This window comes from Chlorocebus sabaeus, chromosome 17 (genome assembly GCF_047675955.1).
Source record: "Chlorocebus sabaeus isolate Y175 chromosome 17, mChlSab1.0.hap1, whole genome shotgun sequence".
NCBI lineage: Eukaryota > Metazoa > Chordata > Mammalia > Primates > Cercopithecidae > Chlorocebus > Chlorocebus sabaeus.
In genome coordinates, this window is record NC_132920.1 from 62464087 (window position 1) to 62474955 (window position 10869).

Here is a 10869-nt window from a genome sequence, read left to right on the forward strand (position 1 = left end):
CGTCTTAATTCTCATGTATTAACTCAATCTTTTATTAGTTCAAGGTCTTAAAGTTAATTAATTATATTCACATTATAATGTAAGTTAAAACTATCAAACGAGAAAATTAGTATATAGATCAAACATTTTTTGAAAAAATGACATTTAAATTTTTACCCAGTTAGCTAAAGCAGAAAAAGACTTGAGGTGAACATTGTCTGAGGTTTACAATGACAGATACTTTAAAAAAAAAATCTTATTGTAGGTTTCCAGAAGGGCTGCCACCACCGCACCCCGCAGCTCCCGGCCGCCTGAGCGCCTATTTGTTGCATGGTACTCCTCCATCTATCCACCAGCATAAGCTCCCGTGGAGCTGCAGCAGCCGGTCTCCTGGCCCGCAGCCTCCCGGGGCCCTAGGGCCGCCGGCCATCAGGATGGCTGGAATGGCCTTAGTCATGAGGCTTTTGCAATTGTTTCAAGGCGGGATTATGCATCAGAAGCAATCAAGGGAGCAGTTGTTGGTATTGATTTGGGTACTACCAACTCCTGCACGGCAGTTATGGAAGGTAAACAAGCAAAGGTGCTGGAGAATGCCGAAGGTGCCAGAATCACCCCTTCAGCTGTGGCCTTTACCGCAGATGGTGAGCGACTTGTTGGAATGCCAGCCAAGCGACAGGCTGTCACCAACCCAAAGAATACATTTTATGCTACCAAGCGTCTCACTGGCCGGCGATATGATGATCCTAAAGTACAGAAAGACATTAAAAATGTTCCCTTTAAAAGTGTCCGTGCCTCCAATGGTGATGCCTGGGTTGAGGCTCATGGGAAACTGTATTCTCCAAGTCAGATTGGAGTATTTGTGTTGATGAAGATGGAAGAGACTGCAGAGAATTACTTGGGGCACACAGCAAAAAATGCTGTGATCACAGTCCCAGCTTATTTCAATGACTCGCAGAGACAGCCACTAAAGATGCTGGCCAGATGTCTGAACTGAATGTGCTTCAGGTGGTTAACGAGCCCACAGCTGCTGCTCTTGCCTATGGTCTAGACAAATCAGAAGACAAAGTCGTTGCTGTATAGGATTTAGGTGGTGGAACTTTTGATAATTCTATCCTGGAAATTCAGAAAGAGTATTCGAGGTGAAATCCACAAATGCGGACACTTAGGCGGTGAAGACTGACCAGGCCTTGCACATTGTGAAGGAGTTCAAGAGAGAGAGATGGGTTGATTTGACCAAAGACAACATGGCACTTCAGAGGGTACGGAAAGCTGCTGAAAAGGCAGACTGACATCAATTTGCACTATCTTACAGTGGATTCTTCTGGACCCAAGCATTTGAATATGAAGTTGACCCGAATATGAAGGGATTGTCACTGATCTAATCAGGAGGACAATAGCTGCATGCCACAAAGCTATGCAAGATGCAGAAGTCAGCAAGAGTGATGTAGGAGAAGTGGTTCTTGCGGGTGGCATGACTAGGATGCCCAAGGTTCAGCAGACTGTGCAGGATCTTTTTGGCAGAGCCTCAAGTAAAGCTGTCAATCCTGATGAGGCTGTGGCCATTGGAGCTGCCATTCAGGGAGGTGTATTGGTTGGCGATGTCACGGATGTGCTGCTCCTTGATGTCATTCCCCTGTCTCTGGGTATTGAAACTCTAGGAGTTGTCTTTACCAAACTTATTAATAGGAATACCACTATTCCAACCAAGAAGAGCCCGGTGTTTTCTACTGCCACTGATGGTCAGACGCAAGTGGAAATTAGTGTGTCAGGGTGAGCGAGACATGACTGGAGACAACAAACTCCTTGGACAGTTTACTTTGATTGGAATTCCACCAGCCCCTCATGGAGTTCTTCAGATTGAAGTTACATTTGACATTGATGCCAATGGGATCACACATGTTTCTGCTAAAGATAAAGGCACAGGACGTGAGCAGCAGATTGCAATCCAGTCTTCTGGTGGGTAAGCAAAGATGATGTTGAAACTATGGTTAAAAATGCAGAGAAATATGCTGAGGAAGATCAGCGAAAGAAGGAACAAGTTGAAGCAGTTATTATGACTGAAGGAATCATTCAAGACACAGAGACCAAAATGGAAGAATTCAAGGACAAATTGCCTGCTGATGAGTGCAACAAGCTGAAAGAAGAGATTTCCAAAATGAGGGAGCTCCTGGCTAGAAAAGACAGTGAAACAGGAGAAAACATTACACAGGCAGCAACCGCTCTTCAGCAGGCATCACTGAAGCTCTTCGAAATGGCATACAAAAAGATGGCATCTGAGTGAGAAAACTCTGGAAGTTCTGGAACTGGGGAACAAAAGGAAGATCAAAAGGAGGAAAAACAGTAATAATAGCAGAAATTTTGAAGCCAGAAGGACAACATATGAAGCTTAGGAGTGAAGAGACTTCCTGAGCAGAAATGGGCAAACTTCAGTCTTTTTACTGTGTTTTTGCAGTATTCTATATATAATTTTCTTAAATTTGTAAATGCAGTGACCATTAGCTAGTGATCATTTAATGGACAGTGATTCTAACAGTATAAATTTCACAGTGTTCTATATCTCTAGCCTGTCATTTTTCGGCTGCATGTAAAAGGAGGTTGGATGAGTTGGTCATTATAAAGATTTAACTATTTTATGCTGAAGTGGCTATATTTTCAAGGGGTGAAACCATCTTGCACACAACATCTTGCACACATCCATAGACTTGAAATGAGACCACATATAGGGATGAGATCCTTCTGGTTAGCCTAGTACTGCTATACTGGCCTGTGTGTACATGGGGTCCTTCAACTGAGGCCCTGCAAGTCACGCTGGCTGTTCCATATTTGTAGATGGGGCAAAGGAATCTAGAACAATGGAAAACGTAGCTATTTATATTAGGTACAGCTATTAAAACAGAGTAGGAATGAGGCTAGATCCATAACTTCTCTAAGGCATGCTTTTCTAGCTACCTTCTGCCCTCTGTCTGGCACCTACATCCTGGATGATTGTTCTCTTACCCATTCTGGAGTTTTTTAAAAAAATAAATATAGAAAGCAAAAAAAAAAAAAAATCTTATTGTAATTCAATTTATTTAAATAAATATTTGTACATTCCCATGAATTTAAGTAGTTTGACCATTTATAGGATTTATAAAAGCGGTGAGGAAAATTTAGGAAGTTCAAGGAAATGAAAAAAAAAAAATGAAACACATACCAAATGTAAAAGATGATGTGGTATTTGCATAATATTGCACAGTGGTAGGATCCAAGTTCACAGAGAAAACTTACAGCTGTTTTTACAAAAAATTATTAAACTGATTCATATTGTTTAAGGATTTTCCTTAGTTGGGAATGGTACACGAACTTGGATTTGTATAATTATTTTTATATTTATTTTACAATATATTAAAATGTTTATTTTATTTGTGGCATTTTATGACTATTAGTTGCTATATTTTTTTATTTTTTCTTGTTTCTTTCTTAAGTAATAATCAGTCATTGTTATCACAGTTCAGTGTTTCTAAGCTAGCAGTTTCTGTGCAAGAATTTTTTCTTCTTAAAAAGCAGATATTTTTCTTCTGTCTCTAAGAAATTCTCTAAAATATATTTCTTTTGCTCCCTTATCTTAGATATATATGAATACCCATTTTTACAATAGGGCTTTTTAAAATATGAGTGACTACATTAATAATCTATTGCAGAGATATACAAGTGTATATAAATTTTTTTTGCTCAGTGAATACGTCATATTCTACAACAGAAGAATATTACCGAACTCTTCGGCAGGTTAGAGGTGGCCTTTTTCTGAAGATTATAACTCCTTTTCTCAAGGGCTGAGAACTGGGAAGGAATCTTAGTCCCCATAAATGACTGAAGGAAAGAGTTGATGGACAAAACATAATTATCTTTGTTTCATATATGCCCTTTTCTGTAGCCCTGTCAGATCATGGGTCAAACTAAATCAAATCTAAAATGTAATACTTTGTTATCAAAACATAAAGCTTTTAATCATATATTGACTCTACCCATTTGTATATTTCTGTGGAAGTCACCTACTTTCTATTTTAAAAATGAGAATAAAAGCGCTCTTTGACCGTTTCAATGTTTCATATAGCTCAGTGACAATAATGAGAGGTAATAAAGTTGCTGGACAAAGCAGATGTGAAAGGACAGGTGCCTGTCTGATATTTGAGTAGTCAAGATTTAAAACATACATTGAGGCTGATTCCAAATGTTATACAAGCTGGACACTGCTTAGTTTTATAGCAGAAATCTTTCACGTTCAAGTCCTGCAAATCCAGTTTTAAATATTTAAACATTTGTACACATGTATTTTTTTGATAGTGCATCTGTTTTTTAATTACTTATTTTGAATTGCATATCCTTACAGTGTACACATATGAGAGAGTTTGTATGCCTAACAAATCCCTAAGAGAGACTCCCTGAGAAAATTGTGCATACATTCAAAAGAATAATGATAACAAATAAGTCATTTATTGTATTTAATAATGTTTCTTTTATAAAGTGCAGGGAGAGATCTGGTATCATCTGGCAATTCAACCATGAGTCAAAAGTTAATACAGCCACAAACACATATGCAAACAACTTCTGCAGGCAAGGTGAAAGCAGACAAGTTAAGAATTACTTTTACAGTGAAATAAAAATAATATCAGGGATGCTGGACATGATATGGGCAACTTTTTCACTTACGCAATTGACACTGGACCATGATCTTTATAAAATGTCTGCCCTCATGATGCAGTTTTGAAGATGTATTTCGGTTACAGGAAATATATCAGAATCTTGTGAACACCAAAACAGCATAGATGGGCACCAACTTCTCTGCCCTTCCCATTACCAGAGAGGACCAGGCATCCATTAAGGCAGAAATCACTCGGATTGGCCTTAAAGCAAATCTATCCTGGACACCAAATGACTATGAAACTGGCTCAATGGAAGTAAAAATTGTTTTCTGCATGGCAACACTAACTCTTATCATGCTTGGAACCAAGGGAGGCAGGACTGGCATAAGAGGTTTATAAAATATTCTCTTTTACTTAACTATGTTGTGTGTTTTATGTGAATATTGCACTGGGACCCCCACAATGTAAATTGTCAAAATATAAATCTCATAGACAATATTTTAAAAAGTGAGTGGAGTTTTACTTGCAATTATAAAATATGTAAAAATGCAAAAGAGTTCAACTTTTAGAACAATTCACATTCCAGAACAAAGAAGGCTTTATATATGATTCAAATTATTGTAAGACAGTAGAAAATTCTGATGGAATGTTGTGTGGATGAATCTGAATAAAAAGCAGAAGTTTTAGCCTTAGATTAAAACGAAACAGAATCCTGGCTTATTTTAGGATGTAAAGTTTTTCAAATGGTCCTGAAATTCATGTTATCTTTCATAATACAGGACTTTTCTGAATAGGCGATCTTTTTCCACATCATGATAATTGAAATGTTTTAAAGCAGAAAGGGAGAAAGGCAAAAGCAAAATATTCAGTTCTATTATTACAACTTAAAAATATATTTAAGTTTAAAATTTTGGAGCTTATGCAATTGCTAAGTCTCATATCTTAGCTTAGTGGAAAACAATAGATGCATACACATGTTGATAGCAGCATGACTCAAAATAGGCACAAGGTGGAAGCAATTCCAGTGCCCACCAACAGATGAATAGATACACAAATTGTGGTATACACATACAAGAGGATATTATTCAGTTTTTCAAAAGAAAGGTAATTCTGATACATGCTACAACATGGATGAACCTTTGAGACATTATACTAAGTGAAATAAACCAGTCACAAATAATGTATGATTTCACTGATAAAAAGTATGTAAAGTAGTCAAACTCGTAGAAAGTAAAATAGTGGTTGCTGGGGGTATGAAGAAGAGAAAATGGGAGTTCTTTAGTGGGTATAGAGTTTCAATTCAATTTTGCATGATAAACAAGTTAAAATTGGTTGCATAACAGTTTGAATTATACTTAACACTTTTCAACTGTATACTTAAAAATGGTTAACATAATATACTTTATGTTATATGTATTTTGTCATAATTGAAAAAGATACAATATTCTTACCACAAAAATGGAGAATTTTATCATTTTTAATATGATACATATACTATCCAAGGTAAGTTAATATAATTATAATAAGTTAAGTTATAATATAATTAACTTACTCTGCATAGTATATGCATCACATTAAAAAGATTGTTCTTTTCTAATTTGAACAAAATTATATTTTTTAAGCATTTCAAGTGTAACACCATTAGATGAGTAGATGCACATTTATAGACAGAGGCCTTTTTATGCCAAAGAAAGTTCACACTTTATCACTTATCACTAGACAACAAAAGTGGAATACAGTAGCTCTATCTTGTGCACAGTGAAACTTAAATACTAGCTCTTTATGGAGTTAAAAGAAAACCAAAAGTATATTTTGAATATTGATGGTCACCGTAAACTAAATTAGATGTTACAAAATCAGTTGGAAATTAAAGCATGAGAAATCCTGCTAATAGAAAATTAAAATATGGCTTTTTGTCATTCCTTTCTATGGTCCTTTCTTAGTTGCCTTAGTGTGTAATATCAAAATATGAAAATAAAATGAATAAGATAATGTATTATCGTTGGATTAAGAGTGAGAATGTGAAAGAAGATTTACTGAAATTTACAAGGCTTTTAATTCGTTTTTATAGATTAATATCTATTAAATCTTATCAAGGTTTCTAAACTTAAGCATTCTTTTTATGCCCCATCATAACCCCTATTAGCATCACCTCTACATATACAAAATCACTTTCTGAACTCCACCTTTTTTTTAAAAGATAGTAAAGTAAATTATATTTAAAGAAAGAACAAATTGTCACTATAGAAATTTGCCCACATTTCTCCTTTCACACACTTAACCTTTGATAAGAAATGAATTGAAAGGCATAGTTGTAGATTTTCACTCATACACACTCATGTGCACAGCATTACTCTCCAAAGAGAGATCAGGGGAAGCAAAAACTCATTTGATTGATGCCAGAAATCTCTCTCATAAAGTCTCAAGATGACAGTTTTGTGACAGCATCTCGAAGAACTTAGACCAAATTAGTATTCCTAAAATTTGTAGAACAGAAAAGGGGCATTGTGTGGTTTTATTTTTTGTAATGATAGCATGTAACATTTAGTTTGTCAGGTGCAGCATTCTTGGTTGACAGTTTATATTTTCTTTCTGCACATTGAATATATTACTCCACTCCCTCCTTTCATGCAAAGTTTCTGCAGAGGAGTTTACTGATAGCCTTACTGAGCTTCCTTTGTATGTGATAGGTCTTTTTTCTTTTGCTGCTTTCAAGATTCTTTGTCTTTGATTTTTGACAGTTTAATTGTAATGTCTCTCAGAGTATTTCTCTTTGAATTGATCTTCTTTGGGATCTTTTGAGCTTCATGAATCTAGCTGTCCACAGGCTTTTCCAAGATTTGGGAAATTTTCAGGCATTATTTCCTTAAATAAACTTTCTGCTCTCTTCTCTTCTTCTGAGACTTCCATAATTCATATATTTGTGTGCTTGGTCATGTCCAATAGGTCTCTTACTTTTTTCACTTTTTTCCTTTTGTTCCTCTAATTGGCTGCTTTAAAATGGTCTGTCTTCAAATTCACTAATTTTTTCTTCCACATGGTTTAGTTTACTGTGTAACCTTTCCACTTAATTTTGCAGTTCTGTCACTGTACTCTTCAGCTCCAGGATTTCTATTTTTTATGGTTTCTATTACTTGATTAAAATTTTAATTTTGTCCATGCATTGTCTTCCTAATTTCATTTAGTTGTCTATCTGTTTTAATGCATCTCATTAATCTTAGATCTTCATTTCTTTCATGTTGGCTACTGGAGCTTTATTAGTTTCCTTTCATGGTATCATGCTTGCCTGATTCATTGTCATCCATACAGTTTTATATTAGTCTATGCATATGAAGAAGTAAACACCTGCCCTAATCTTTACAGATTAGTTTTAGCAGGTAAACCCTTCTATTCAGTGTCTAGACTGGTTTTCTCCAGGGTTCTATCAAGCAGAATTGGAGTCAGGTCACATTTAGTCCTGCCATTAAATCCACTGTTCGCTGGCCTGTTATTAGAAGCATGAATGAGCATGGACCTTATCTGATCCCTGATAGAATGAGACTGCCTCCAGGATGCTGGTCAGCAGAGTGGATGTTGGAATGAGGGTATGCTTCAGGGTCCACAAATAACAAGGCTGTTACCAGGTGTGTGGTTTGGTGTAGCTCCCTCTGGGTTCTAGATTGGGGCTCTTAGTGGATCACTGGATAGATCCATGGGCAAGCAGGTCTGGTGCCCTGGACTATGGATTAGAGTGGCTGGAGTCAATTCATAGGGATGCTGCAGGATCCACAGCCAGGATTGAAGTTTGCAGGCCAGACTCTGGAAGCATGGATGAGAGCATCTCATGATGAATCCCTGGGCAGACAGTAGTGGTCCTGGACAATGACTGGAATGAGATAAAGCTGGGTTGTAAGAGCTCCTTTTAAGAGTCACAGCCAGGACTGAGGTTAGTGGGTCTGTCACCAGAGGCATGAATAGATGTGACTCCTCTAGGTACCTTGGAAGATGGTTGTTGTAGCATGAGCAAGACCAAATGGGGCTGTAGCTGAGTCCACTGGGGATTGTGCCATTTCTGAGTCTGAAACTAAGACCATCGTCAGTGAGTCTGCTTCCTGGGCGTGGGTCTGTACTCTCAAAACAGCTTTACTTGGTCTTGAGCTCCAATAGGATTTTGCACCCTCCTGTGTGAATCCCAAAGTTCCCTCAAAGATATGCTTGCCTATAGCTGGCTGTCAAATTATTGCTGCTGTGAGGAGATACGAGTGAGGGATCTCCTGTACTGCCAAACTGATGTTGTCACTCCAAAAAGTAATTGATCTTAAACTTCTTCCTAAACACTATTGCATGAGTAGTAGAATGTCGACCAATTGCATTTTGTATATGTTCTCTACATGGCTAATGCCCCAAAACAGAAATAATAACTTCTGAATATATAAATGCTAGGGGATTTTCTTATTCACAACCATATATAGAGTTTTCAAGTTTTTTTTAGTTATTATTAGTACTACTAATAAATTAGTGTTATTTGTACTTCCTTTACTTTCTCTACATTTAATTTTTATTTACACTATTGTTTCTTCTTCCTTTCTTTCTCTTTTTCATGCAAGTTAAGTCTTGCTTTTGCTTGAGCATCCTATGAATTTGCTTCTATAGATTATAACATTCCCCTACAATGTCTGCTTTCTTTTTTCAAGTCCTGATCATGACTGATTCATTTCCCTATCAACTCAGGGAAACATTGTCACATATTACAGCTGACTTTTTTTAGAGAAACTAATGCAAATAATTAATAATAAAAATAATGTTATATAATCTGAAATGTGTAAGACAAAATCTTTTGCTTTACCCCCCAGTTTATCTCTAGGTATGTCATTGTAATCACTCTCTTAGTGTTGGCAAACACTTCTTTGAGCTGTTACCTTTTTAAAATTCTCAGCATGGATGTTTGAAATTTTGAATTCTCTCATCTCACATTCTTATATAACTGAATTTACTGTTGTCTATTGTAATTGACAGCAAATTTATTTCCAGTAGACATAAAACAACTGAATTATGTTAATAGATTGAAAATTATAGGTTCTAATAATATTCCAGGCTAAAGAATTTACCAGTGTTGGACAAATTGTGGCATATACACACTATGTAATACTACTCAGCAATTAAATAGAATGAACTACTGATAAATACAACATGAGGGAATTAAAAACATGATGCTAAGTGAAAGCAGCCAACCAAAAAAGACTTCACACTGCATGATTTTATTTACATGAAATTCTATTAAAAGCAAAAGTATATTGACAGCAAAAAGATTAGTGGTTGACTGTGGCTGACTGTTTTGGGGAGGTGGCTGGGAGTAACTGCAAATGGACATGAGAAAAAGTTTTTGGGGTAATAAAAAATTTCTCTATCACAGTAGTATTGTGACACACAGTATATGACTGTTTAGATCAGTCAAAACTCATAAAATCATAAATAAAATTGGTAAATTTTATTACATGTCAATTAGATTTCAATAAAGCTGATTTTTAAAAATTCAACCAGCCGAACTGTTTTACATGATTTTAATTAATACAATGAAAGAAATGAAATTTTTAAAATTAGTAGGATAAATTTGATAAGGTAACTAACATCATGCTTGATATCAAATAAAAATTTAGTAGAGACAAGTTACTCCTTCCTTTCTGTAAAGCAAAAGCTACATATTGGTGAAACTAAGCCAAATGTTGTCATTTTGTTTGTCTGGCACAATATTTTAAAAATTAATACTTGTATGACCAATTTTCAACCAACTAAAGAATGCAACTAAATGAGGGAAAAGACAGTTTTATCAACAAATGGTACTGGTAAAATGGAAAGATATACGGGAAAACAAAAATGTACTTTGGCTATTGTACTAATAGTACTAATGTACTATTTCCACTTCATACACTTAAAAAATATTGAGATGGGGCCAGGTGTGGTGACTCACACCTGTAATCCTAGCACTTTGGGAGGCCAAGGTGGGCAGATCACCTGAGGTGAGGTCAGGAGTTCGAGACCAGCCTGATCTACATGGAGAAACCTTGTCTCTACTGAGAAAAAAAAAAAAAAAAAAAAAAAAAATTGAGATGAGTCATAATCCTAAACACAAGAAGTTAAAACTTTAGAGCCTCTAAAAAGAAGCATGGAAGAATATCTAAACTCATTTAAAATATGTATTTTAGGCAGAACAATTAAAATACTAACTGTAAAAGAAAAAATTGAGAAGTTGAATTTTATCAAAATTTTAAAAATTAAAACTTTGATTATC

General features: G+C 35.8%; 1 pseudogene; it reads left to right on the forward strand.

The window, feature by feature from the left end:
• Positions 1-405: 405 nt before the first annotated feature.
• LOC103243963 (stress-70 protein, mitochondrial pseudogene) lies at positions 406-2475 on the forward strand (annotated as a pseudogene).
• The last annotated feature ends 8394 nt before the right edge of the window (positions 2476-10869 follow it).